Genomic DNA, 13,432 nt, shown 5'->3' on the forward strand with positions numbered 1-13,432 from the left:
CCCCTTGCGGGGCTCTCCCCTTGGGCCCCACAATTCACTGGTCAGTTTTAAAAACATCATAGAATATCAGGGTTGGAAGGGACCTCAGGAGGTATCTAGTCCAACCCCCTGCTCAAAGCAGGACCAATCCCCAACTAAATCATCCCAGCCAGGGCTTTGTCAAGCTTGACTTTAAACACTTCTAAGGAAGGAGATTCCACCACCTCCCTAGGTAACGCATTCCAGGGCTTCACCACCCTCCTAGTGAAAAAGTTTTTCCTAATATCCAACTTAAACCTCCCCCACTGCAACTTGAGACCATTGCTCCTCATTCTCTCAGCTGCTACCACTGAGAACAGTCTAGATCCATCCTCTTTGGAACCCCCTTTCTGGTAGTTGAAAGCAGCTATCAAATCCCCCCTCATTCTTCTCTTCTGCAGACTAAACAATCTCAGTTCCCTCAGCCTCTCCTCATAAATCATGTGTTCCAGTCCCCTAATCATTTTTGTTGCCCTCCGCTGGACGTTTTCCAATTTTTCCACATCTTTCTAGTAGTGTGGGGCCCCAAACTGGACACAGTACTCCAGATGAGGCCTCACCAGTGTCAAATAGAGGGAACGATCACGTCCCTCGATCTGCTAGCAATGCCCCTACTTCTACGGCCTCAAATGCCGTTAGCCTTCTTGGTAACAACCGCACGCTGTTGATTCATATCCAGCTTCTTGTCCACTGTAACCCCTAGGTCCTTTTCTGCAGAACTGCTCCCGAGCCATTCGGTCCCTAGTCATCTTCCCCTCCCTCCCATAACCTGACTCATCCAAACTAGCCAGACCAGGCCCAGCCTCCCTGCTCCCACCCAGGCCCTCCGAGCGCTGTCATGGGCGGTAATTCTCCCCTGCCACCTGGGGTCACTGTAACCCAAGGAACTGGGAAGAGCTGCACAGCGGTGGCATGGCAAACCCTGGATCCCAATGGATCCTTTGGGGGGCACTATTCCCTGCTCTGGGGGTTCCCTGCACCCCCAGCCATACCTCGCTCCCGGTTTGTGGGGGGAGAAGCAGGGGACTGAGGCCCAGCGGTGAGCTATGGAAGAGGCGCACGTGAAGTAGCCTTCGTCGGAAGACAGGGGACGCAGGCTCTGTCTCAGCCCAGGATGCCCTGCTCGGGAGGCTGGAGGGAAGGATGCAGCGACTGAGTTCAGAGGGTCCCCGGAAGAGAACCATCAACCCACCAGTGATTGTAGTCCGCTCCCTGACCAGAACCTGCCCCAGGGGGTCAGTGAAACCCACGGCGCAGCAGGGGCAGAGGATGTGTAGCCTTGTGGTTAGAGCACCAGTATGGGACTCCAGAGAGCTGGGTTCAGTTGACCTGGAGTTGAGTCACACGTTCAGGTTCTTGATGCCCATCTACCATGGTGATGAGCACCCTTATGAAACTCTTGCTTTTGATGGCATTGCCTGTTCTCGGGTCTGTGCAGCGCCTGGCACAACGGGGCCCTGATCTCGGTCGAGATCTGTGCAGTGCCTGGCGCAATGGGGGCCCTAATCTCGGTTGGGGTCTGTGTAGCGCCCAGCACAATGGGGGGCCCTGATCTCAGTCGGGGTCTGTGTAGTGCCTGGCACAATGGCGCCCTGATCTCGGTTGGGCTCTGTACAGCGCCTGGCACAATGGGGGGCCCTGATCTCGGTTGGGGTCTGTGTAGCGCTTGGCACAATGGGGGGCCCTGATCTCAGTTGGGATTTGTGTAGTGCCTGGCACAATGGTGCTCTGATCTCAGTCGGGGGCTGTGTAGCGCCCGGCACAACAGCGCCCTGTTTTTGGTTGGGATCTGTACAGCCCCCGGGGGTGGGATCTTGGTCAGGCCTCGAGGTGCTACTGTCACTCTCCCCAGCGCCTTTGCTAAGCCAAAGTGAACTGTGTGACGGCCTCTCCTTGTACCGGCTCCCCAGTCAAACCTGGGGGAACAAGGAGGAAATCCATGCCTGCACCACTTCCCCCCCCCCCAGGTGCGCAGAGAGGAAATGACACATGGGATTCTTTAAAAATCTGGAGCTCTTGTTCAGACCCCCAGCGAATTAGGGGCTCTGATCAGGTCCAGGTGGGGCTAGGCTAATACAGCTGCAACCTAGGGCAGGGTTTTGATTCCAATCAGGCCCAGGGCTTCCTGGATTTTGGCTGAATTCCTTCTTGCAACTTTCCAGAGAGAGAGAGAGAGAGAGTGAGTGTGTGTGTGGCGGGGGGGAGGGGGGATGATGGGGAAAGGGGAGGAAGTTGGGGGGTGTAGGAGAAAGGGGGAGGAGAGTGTATGATGCAGGGGGAGTGTGTGTTTTGGGGAGGGGGTATATGGGCATGGATGGAAGGGGGATGCAGCTGGGGAGGGGAATGCATGGGGGAAGGGGGGCAGGAGAGAGGGGTGTATGGGGGGCAGGGAGTATGTGTGGGGAGGCGGGTGTATAAGGGGGGGTAGTCACACTAGTACGGCCAGATGATGAAACCCAAGGGCCTTCCCTCCCCCCAACCACCCGATCTCTCCCGTCTCTGCTCCCCTGGAGCTGGGCTGGGCTCTGACCTCCCCCCTGACAGCTGAGGCTGAGCAGACCCTGGAGTTGCTGAGGGTGGGGGGAGCATTTCCCACATCTTTGTTGCACTGGGGCTTAGCGCCTGGATCCCCTTGATGTTGCTTTTCCAAATCTAAACCAGCCCGGGAGGGGAGTCAGTGAAGGGACAGCGGGCGATGGGGGGGGCATGGTTGCAACAGCAGCTTTGCACACCGGGCAGGGCTGCTGGAACAAAGCAACACAATCCCACCCCCCATGCACAGTGCCAGACTTACGGGGTGCTTTGGCAGGGCTGGGATAGCAGGGGGTTGGGGGTCAGGACGGGGGCATCGGCCAAACTGGGGAGGAGGTGGGGGTCCCAGAACTGGAGCAGCAGGGCCAGGGCCGGCACTATAGCCAGTGGCCGAATAGACCAGAGGGACTGAACTCCCCCCTGGCCCTGTAGAAGCTGCCCTTCCAGGGAAGGCCCTTGGCAGGCTGATGTGTTTTGGGGGAGGGGGTATGCCCTGTGCTGCCCACCCTCTGTGGGCCCAGCCCCGGGGCCTTCCCTCCTGCTCTGAACTCCTTGGGCAGGAGAAAAAACCTCCACGGAACAGCCCTGTTCCCCGACTCCCTGTGAGAGCAGCCGTGGGGCGTCTGCAGCAGCTGAGATGTCCTGCAGGGATTCTGTGGCCCCCCGGATTCAGCGCTGGGGAGCACAGAGGCCACTAGCCCCCTGGCCAGAGCCCTCTCTCGAAGCTTGTGCCGCCGTAGGCGCTCGTTAGCGGGAGACGGGAACGATTATAACATCTTAGTGTGGTCACAGCAGGGGGGTCTGGGGATCTATTCCCAGCCCTGGGAGTTTGAGCTAGTGGTTAGAGCAGGGAACTGGGAGCCAGGACTCCTGGGTTCTATGCTCAGCTCTGGGAGTGGATGTGATTAAGCAGTTAGAGCATGTGGCCGCAGGAGATCCTACTCCTTCCCGACGTTGGATATAGACCCCAGGCATCCTGACTCCCAGCCCCCTTGTCTTAACAGGCACGCAGCGCCTCTTGCATTCCGACAGCCCCCAGGATGCTGCAGGCTGAGGTGGCCGGGCGAGCCGGGGGCTGATGGCGATTCCAGGTGGCTGGGCCCGCTCCAGCCCTCGCAGAATGGGCTGCGGGACTCCGAGCCTGCCGGGAAATAGCAAGATGAGAAGCTTTTCCATGGGAAGCATTTTTGCATCCTCCCCCCCCAACCTCCCTGCCTTGCTGGCTGCAGAGCCGAGGGGAAGGGCAAGCTGGCTTTTAGGGGGGTGGGGGTGGCTGCAGCTCCTGGACTGAGCTGTAGCGGGGCGACGCTAGCAACAAGAGCAACGGGAGATGGGAGTTGAAGGCATCGGTCTCCACGCAGCCCCTAGTGCTGTGTGGGCAGCAAATGCCCCCCAGGGCTCCTGTCAGTGCTGGGGCTGATTCTCAGTGACGCCGTTGGCCTGCTGGGGACAGTGGGTGGAAACGGCCCCCTAAAAATCCCCACTCCACCCTATGCAGGTGTGGAACTGGGGGAAGGGCCCTTTACCCACTCTGCTCCAGCACCCCGTAGAAGGGGCATGGCCAGAGCCCTTGCTGCTGTGGCTACTCCCTGCCTGCCGGGCCACAGGGAGCCAAGTGTAAATTAGAGCAGCCCAGAGGCTGCCCTGACTGACACCAGGGCTGGGCTGTACAGCCCCATACAGGGAATGCAGAGGGGGCTTAAAGTTACCTTAACCTGCACCCCCAAAAGCACAGGGACGGGGCAACATGGAACAGAGGCCTGTGTTTTTTCCTTTGGGCCTGATCCTGATGTAAATCAGGAGCAACTCCATTCCCTTTAACCCCTTATCTCCTGCAATTCCCTCAAACCCTCCCCCTGAAATCACACTCCCTCCACCTGCCTGCCAGGTCCCATCATCCCTTTGTCTTTGCAATTCCTCAGCTGTCCAGACGCCCCTCCGCCTGCCCCACAGCAATGACAGCTTTTTCCCCGAGCCGCGGCCCCGACAAGTTAGAACAGGGGGATTTCTCTTGTCTGCACAATGGAAAAGCCCAACCCCCTTTCTGGGGGACCCATGTTCTAACCCTGGGGGAGACTCAGGCTAGGGGGCTCTGGATGGCTCCCCTGACCACGAAGGGACTGTCTGCACATCAGTCAACCCCCAGCTGGTACCCAGCCTCAGCGCCCGGGGGCAGCTGACATGGGCTCAGGTCTCAGGGCTAAACCTTGCAGTGTGGATGTGCGGGCTTTGATTGCAGGGCAGACGTACCCACAGGCGAGCTGAACGTGGGTTATCCTGACTGGGGTTACTCAGGGAGATGCTGATGCGGGAGGGGGGGATAGGTGTCTTGAGCCTTTCCCCTCCCCTGGTGTTTGGCGCCTAGCTCTGCTTCTCCATTAACCGGGGAAGTCAGGCATTGGGGTACCTACAGGTGAGTCCCAATCCTGTAGATGTGCTCGGAGGGGGCCTGCCAGATTGGGCCTCACGGATGATATCACACACACCAGCTGGTGGGGGAAGTGGGGACGGACCTCCCTTTAGCCTGGTGGGTAGGGTGCTCAGCTGGCATGGGGGAGACCCCGGTACAAGTCCCTCACTCTGCCTGATGAGACGGGATTCAGGGTGCGAGGGGCTGGGGGCTAAGCCCTGGGCGAGGGGCTATCCACGCTCAGTTTCTCCCAATCAAACGGTCCCACTGTAATTAAATAGTTGAATAATTAACTAGGAAGAAGAGCTAGGGTGTCTCTCTAGTCAGTGGTGAGGGCACGCACTGGAGAGGGGGAAGATTCTCACCAGGCATAGGGGGGACTGGGCCCAGGGGTGTCCCAGGTGAGTACCCGCACTGCTGGGCTATAAGGGAGGTGGGCGTTTCCCTCCCACCCCCGAGCTGTGTGCTTGGGGTGACTGCTCTGAGGGCCCCAAGCCGGTAGGTGGCTGCTGAGACACCGATTAGATCAGGTTTCACAGGTAAGGTGGGTGGCCGAACGCCCGGCCTGGTGCCTGGGTCGCTCAGGTGGGAGCTGAAGGTCTGGGCGCCCAGACCTGGAGATGCCTGGGGTCCTTCTGCTGCAAAGTCGTAGGCGCTGCGCGAATTTAGGAGCCTGCAGGTTCAGCAGGACCGTGGATCGCAGCAGGATCTCAGAACGGGAAGTAGCCGCCTGAGTGAAGCCCATCCCGAGTCTCTCTGACTCTCAGGTCCACTCTGGAAAAGGGGGCTGGTTCTCCTTTGTCTGCTTTGATTGCAAGCTCTGCTGGGCAGGAACTGTCTGTACAGCATCCAGCACAGTGGGACCCTGATTTTGATGATCAGGTGTCCTTCGCATGGGGACAGGGCTGTGGGGATAAATACAGAAAAGGTTCGGAGGAGCCCAGATGCTACAATGATGGTCACTCTGGGTAGATAGGTAGCCCTGGGGAAGGTGTGAGGCTAGGACTCAGAGCCAGCTCCTCAAAGGGATTTGGGTTCCTAGGAGTTAGTAGCCTAGATACTTTCCTGGATTGGGGCCTACGTCCCCAGCAGGTGTGGAACTGAACCCAGATTTTCAGAGTCCCGGCCCTGAACCCTAGGAAATGGGCCAGTACCCCTAGGCGGAAGAGCTGAGCTAATACCCTCCCCTGGATAAATCAGCTGCAAGCCCTGGCCCGTCTAAAGTGCTCCGAGGGGGAAGCTGTGTTCAGGCAGCGAGGGGATGCAGGCGTGCAAGTAAGAGTGGTGGTGTAATTAATTAGGGAGGCATTCCCTCCCCGCAGAGAGAGATGGCTCCTGCTGATAGCACCTAACCTCCTCGTACTTGGCTTTTGATCTCCCTGTTGCCTGTCACATCCAGGAGCCAACTTCACCTTGGAACTTCTTAAAGTTTTGCTGTGAATCAGGATGGTTTTCGAGATTAGTGTGTTTTGCCTCAAGCAGTGGTTTGTGGGGGTGGGCTGGGAGTCAGGACCACTGGCTTCTAATCCCAGCTCTGGCAGTTGTGAGTGTGATCTAATGGTTAGAGTATAAGACTGAGAGTCAAGACTCCCGGGTGTGTCTGCAGCTCTGAGAGGGAAGTGGGGTCTAGTGGTTAGAGCAGGGGACTAGGCTCCTGAATTCCACTCCCTGGTTTCCTACTGACTTTCTGTGGCAGCTGATCAGGTTGCCGCTCTGTGCCTCAGGTTCCCTATTATAAATTAGAGATCATATTTCCCTACCTTACTGGGGTAAGTTCAGGCTAGTTAGGAAGGGGAGCGTTGGTTGTTAAGGCCGTGTACAGTAGTGGAATACTGTGCCAGGTATGGCATCGGTCATTCCTTTCACTACAGCTCTGTCCTCCTTAGTGCGGTGTGACAGCTGTTTATCAACCCTGCTTCGCAGGGTTCAGTCACCCAGCACTAAAATGCAGCCACCTCTCGGGTGGGACACAGTACTGGCTTAACAGTCCTCAGCAACGTTGCACAGGGTTCACTCATCCAACACTGAAATGCAGCTGCCTCTGGGGTGTGGCAGTGGTTTTACAGTATTTTGCAATGCTACACAACAAAGGGAAATCTGGGGAGGCAGGGCATGGAATTAATCTAATTAGAATTTGGGCAGGAAATCAGTGTGCTGAAGGGAATGGCCCGGTGACCCATCTTTAAAAATGTCTCCCATAAAATACAGCTGTCTAATGTTTGCGTCCAACTTTTTCTTAGCTGATTTGCTGAGGATTTCCAGGGCCTAGTATGCACCAAGTGGGGGGCAGGATGGATTCTGTCAGGCAGCTCTGCAGGCATCACCAGTCACCCGCCAGCATCTGCTTCCCCAGGAACTCTTTCCTCTTGTGCCTCCCGCCTGTTACAAATGAGCTTCCCCCGCCCGACCCACAAACCCTGACACGGGTTGCGCCAGAGGGGCTGACAGCCTGGCTAAGTGTTGATGAAAGATGGCTTGGCGGGGCACTGGGGGGAAAGGGGAACCCACCGTGCAGCTATAATAACCTTTCCTGCTGTAAGGCCAGGCAGGCCATGTGTAAAAATCTGTGGAAACTCCAGCTGATGTAGAGGTGGCACTGTGCCATAGTGAGCTCAGTAGGGGGTGCTCTCCTCTGGATCAGTTCTGAGCCCCGTGTCCCGCAAGGTGCCCTGTCGCAGGGAGCAATATCTTCCCTTTCAGAGGAGATGAGAAACCGGCTCTGATCCCTTTTGGTCTGGAAAGACCAACACCCGCCGGAGGTCCTCGGAGCCGACACCGCTGGGGTACCTGAATTTCCAGGGGGTTATTTTTATTTATATTTAGGCTCAGCCGAATTCCATTGCTAGAATCCCGATGTTTATTTTTAAGCACGTTTTTAGATTTTTATTCCATTTACGTTTTCATCATGGTGCAAAATGATGGGCTGTGTGGGGCCTGATGCCATCATTATGTATTGACCAGAGATGTTGAGACTGAAAAAGTTAAAGCGACCTAACTGGCGCCACTACTCCAGCTCCTTTGAGGCCAGCCTGATGACACATTTTGCACACGTGAAGGCAGGACTCTAAGAAATTCTCAGGTGGCATTTTTCTTACCTTGCCAGACTGTCAATTTCAATGATCATGTGGGCTTGGGTGTAGGGTGAAACTGACGTTTGTCAATAACAATCAAACGCTTCCAAGCCTATTTATATTTCAGTAGCACAAAGAGATCTTTCCCAAGATCAGCTCCCCCTTGTGCTGGGCTCTGCACAGACACTCTGAGACAGCCCCTGCCCCAACCCGCTTGCAGTCTAAGCAGACAAAGGGAGGCTTACGATCTCTATTCGACAGAGGGAAAGTGGAGGGCCGGAGGGATGAGGGGAAGCTGGGGCAGAGCTGGGGTTTAAAGCCAGTGCCCATCCGCTGCCTAAAACACAAAGCTATTCTTTTGTCCTCAGAGTGTCTCCAGTCTGTCTTTACCTTTGCATAGCACTGGATGAAACCCAGCAAGTGCTTTGCAAACAGCACCAGTTCCCCCCACCTCTTTGCCTGCTCATCTTGCATGCCCTGACCCCAGGAATAAATGAAACAAGCCATAAGGCAAATAACTTGGGGTCAGGTCCCTGTTGCCCCTTACTCCGAACTCAAGCAGACCACCTCTGTGCCGACCCGCCTTCTCCTGGAGCCTTTGATCTGTGGGTGTCCTCCATTCCTCCAGAGTCATAACAAAGAATCGTATCTGAGAGCTGCTCAGGACGCTGCCAGGAAAGACCCTGGGCTCAGCTTTTGTTTGCTTAAGTGTTTTCAATCTCCCCTGTGCGGTGGGAATGGCTGGGCTGGCGTGAAGGTTAGAAACAGGCCCTGTTTACCCTCCGTCCTCACCCTCGGGGCCCTGCGAACAATGAAAAGTGAAAACACCCGCCCAGCGTTATGATTGTAAAACCTCTGGACATGCCAAACTAATTAGAGCCTCTGGCTAGCTCCTTTCACATCTGCAGGGTTTCTCACGCCACTTGGGGAGCTGCGTTTGGGGTGGGGGCTGCGCGGCTAGGGGTGGTGGGGGGCATTGGAAACAGGATACAGAGTCTGTCACCTTAAGGTCACTGGTTTGAATCTGAGCCAGGCTGGGTGTGAGCAAAAACTGTTGCAGATTTGTTCGGTGACTTGTGCGAAATGAGTCAGGAGGCAGGAGGGGTTGTCTCAGATGGCCCCTTCACTGAACAGGGGACCCCAGGACACCCCCATGATGCTTGTGGGTCCAGATGTCAGGGGGGTGGGAGGAAGGCTGGTCCAGTGGTTAGGACGCTAGCCGACAAAGCAGGTGACAAAGGTTCCAGTCCCTGCTCTGCCACAGACTTTAGACCTGCTCTGTGCCTCAGTTTCCCCATCTGCACAATGAGGATAATAATGCTGCCCTGCCCACAGGGTGCTGTGAGGATAAATACATCAAAGAAGGTGAGGTTCTCGGATACTTGTACAGCCCCTAGCACCGTAATAGTGGAAGCCTTAGATAGAAGGAATTGGCTCCCCAGCCTGTTGCACCTGCTCTGGCTATGATAGAGGGACCCCCTGTGTAGTGGCTGGGCACGGGAGTGTCATGGGGAGAGAATGAGCTGCATAGAAAAACAGGGCTGCTGTCTGCAAGGCTGGGCTTCTGTGGAGCAGATGCAGACGGCCCCAGGAGAACAGAGATCTTGCAGTGCCCAAGTCCAGCCCCCGCATCTAGTGCCCCTGCCAGGCTGGAAATAGATTCCAAGGCCAGAAGGGACCAACATGATCCTCTGGTCTTACCCCTCCTGCGAAGCACAAGCCAGAGAATGTCCCCACACTAATGCCCAGGGCAGACCTTTAAGAATGGAGCCGCCCCTTGGTCAATTGTTCCAATGGTTAAGAATTCCCACTGTTAAACATGTACAGTCTGGATCTGTCTAGCTGCAGCTGCTGGCTCATGGGAGCCCTTTCTCTGCAAGATTGAAGAGCCCGTTAATTCCCTGTTTAGGGACCTTAATCAAGTCACCCCTTCACCTTCTTTTCATTAACCTAAATAGATGGAGCTCCTTGAGTCTATCACTGGAAGGCAGGTTTTCAAATCTCTCCCGGGGCTTTTCTCCAAAGCCGCCGTGATTTATCTCTCTTGAATTGTGGGCACCAGGACTGGACACGAGATCCTAGCAGCGGTCGCACCAGTGCCAAGTACAGAGACAAAATAACCTCTCTGCTCCTACTCAAGATTCCCCTGTTTCTGCATCCCAGGGTCACATTAGCCCTCTTGGCCCAGCAGTTCTCTGGGAGCTCCTGCTCAGCTGATTATCCCCTGCAACCCCCAGATCTTTTTCAGGTCCCTTTTCCATAAAGGGCTTTCCAGGCTGTTCTTCAGCTGTGGCGAGCGAACAGCAGCACGGCCCAATGGGTAAGTCTAGCCTGCGAGTGAGGATTTCTACTCCCAGCTCCACCCCTCCCCTGCTGTATGATCTTTGTCACGGCCCTGCACTGTGCCTCAGTTTCCCCTCTCCCTTTTTGGGCTGCTCAGACGGTGAGCTCATTGGGGCACGAACTGTCTCGCTCCATGTCTGTGCAGCGCCTGGCGCGAAGGGGCTCTGAGCTCAGCTATGACTTCTCTGGACAAGACTGTACCACAAACAATAACACAGTCATTGACCCAGAGCCTCTTGCAATTGCTGGATGCTTCCTGGGTGGGGCTTACCCCCCTGCTCCTACGGGGCAGTCCCTGCTCCATGTCCCAAAGGAAGGAGATGCCATCCTTTATCCAAGGTCTCTGCTAATATGGTCTCAGATTTTGAGCATCAGGATAAATCGCTGACTCTGAACAAGTCACCCCTGGCTTACCGGCTAGGCATGGAATCCTAGATCACCACCAGACTGCCTGCTCCTGCTGCCTCTAGGTGTGTCTGCATTGTGTGCTTCCAATCAATCAGTCAATCAATCAGGTGTGGCCCAGGGGCCTTTACAAACACAGTTCTTTCCCCTTCCCTCTGGCCAAGTTTTTTCCTTGGTAACAGCCAGAGCAGTAAAGCTGGAGAGGGGGAAATCTGTCAGCAATTGCACTCTGTCGTGGTGCCAAAAACAACACCCCCTGCCTGGACACATGGTAACAATGCAAAGGTAAGGGGTGTGTTTGGAGGGGCTGGTGGGATGTGTTATAATCTGGGGTTATCCTGGTTTAGCCAGCAAACGCATCCAACTTAATGGAGGGTGTTGGCCAGAGGCCCTGGTGATGGGAGCAGAACTCCAGAGCCCGGATGTGATCCTTCCATCAGCTAGTCTTCGGGGAAACCCTGTCTGGTGACCTATATAGCCCAGACGAGAAGCCAGAAAGAGCAGCAAGGTCTGTCTGTCCCTAGCAGCCCCCTTCGTATTCATCACAGCCCAGCCCTTCCTCTGTCCTATCACCAGGGGTGCTACAGGCAGCTGTAGGCTTTGGTAATGTTTGATGTGGTGGCTGTATTTAGCTCGGGGGGGGGGGTTTGTAGCCCTGGAACTAAAGCTCTGGAAAAGCAGGGAGCCTGCCAGGGGATGTTCTTGTTCAGCTTGCTGTATTCTCTGGCCAGCAAGGGTATCTGGGAGTCTCCCTTCCTCCTTGCCAGCACAGAGAGCTTGCTCAGTATCAGAAGCCCCAAGTGTTTAGAATTCATGAGTTGGGCCCTTAATGTTGAGATCAGCTTAACAAATGTTGGGTTCTTTTTATTTGCCGTTTGATGTCTGAGCCTTGAGGGGGCCCACGCTTTCTAGCTTGGCTCTTCTTTTCTTTAAATGGAAGCTGAGACTCTGCCCTAACCACGTGACTCCAGGAGCTGGGGATTAAAGGGCATCGCCAAATATGGTGGAAGCTGGCAAGCGATGGGTGGAGGAAAAAAATGCAAACTGACGGGAGCCGCTGTCCAAAGCAAAACATGCTCCTCCACCATCCACTCACCCCTCCTTCCAGGGTGAAAGGTTGGGCTTTGCAGTGGGACCTGAAGGTTCCCAGGTGTTGCCTGTGGTGAAGCAGCAGGGAATGTGAGCTGTAGAAAGTGCTGTAATGTTAGAAGTACCCTCAGTGCTGGTAAGATGCGCAAAATGATTCTCCTGGCCATTGAAGATCCTTGGTGCCTTCTTGTGTGTGCAAGAGTTGGGGGCTTTAATGCCAGAGAGCTGGCCTAATTCCAAAATGTGTCATTACGTTTCACTTCCATAACTCCTCTCTGCTTTCAGTTGTCTCCAAACACGCCCAGCTTCCTGGCTTGAGCTGTTGCTGGGCTCTGTTAAACAGCTGTTGTCCCCCGCCCCAGAGACTGCTGCATTTCAGTGATGAGTGAATGATCCCTGTGCCATGTTCTGTGTGGCTGTTGTATGGTTACCAGGCCCCACCCCAGAGGTGGCTGCATTTCAGGGACAGGTTTGTAAAATCTTTGCCTCTAGATAAATTCAGGACCCGTTAGCTGTACCACCCAAGAGGAATTTAAAACATTCCCCTTCAGAGTCATACTCCTGCATATCAGGTCCTGGGAGATTTTTACTTTGATTGTTAGCTGCTGCAAACATATCACACCCACAAAGGAAACACGGCTTTTGCATTTAAATTCAATTTCTGTGGCATTTTATGGTCTGGGATGTTTGTAGCATAGATTTTTTTCCTGTTACCATGGTGCGATAGTTAAACTGAACTAAGCAGTGGTGTTTAAAGCACCAACCTTCCAGATGTTCAACCTTATTAGAGGAGAAGTGAAATAGACGTTAAAACAATTGATGCCCAGAAATATTTCAGCCGTTGGAAAGGACCCACTAGCCACAACATAGTTGGAATAGTTAGTGCATATATCCAGGGGTCAGAGGGAGTGTATGGGAGACCAGATGTGGAGAAGGAAATGTTCTGGTGATGGATGGAGGTACTTCATGTGGGGACATGTAACAGAGAAATGGACTAGCTAGCTCAGGTGTTCCAGCATCTTTCCCAGCCTGTTCAGGGGTTCAAAGCTAGCCCCAGGGCAGTGGTGATTAAAAGTTGTTTGAGAACAACTGTTTAGGTGCCAAGTTCCACCTCAGAGGTGGCTGCATTGCACTGATGGAAGGGCTATCCCTCTGGAGGAAAGCTGTGGCAGTTGCTTAAGCACAGGGAGGAAAGGTGGTGTTTGATTAAAGAGCCCTGGGCTTGGTTGCTGGCTCTGCCTCAGGCTCCCTGCCTGGGTAAATTACTTCATCTCTTCCTGTGCCTCAGTTTCCCCTCCCAATAATGAAACTTCCTGACTTCACCGTGAGAGAAATGGCAGCCTGATAGAGAAAGGTACTGTGGGGGGGAGCCCTCTCAATGCTGCAAACACCTCCCTCAATGCTGTCCCGGACAAGGTGGCAAACTTGGCCATTGGCAGAGGTGACCCATGGCTGGCTGCCACAGTTACCAGATGACCATTCCCCAGGTGCTGGGTGGACATTGGTTTGGCTGGGACTGGCACTGATCTAAAGAGCCAGGACTGCCGACCTGTACAGCATGTCC

This window comes from Dermochelys coriacea, chromosome 24, assembly GCF_009764565.3.
Source record: "Dermochelys coriacea isolate rDerCor1 chromosome 24, rDerCor1.pri.v4, whole genome shotgun sequence".
NCBI lineage: Eukaryota > Metazoa > Chordata > Testudines > Dermochelyidae > Dermochelys > Dermochelys coriacea.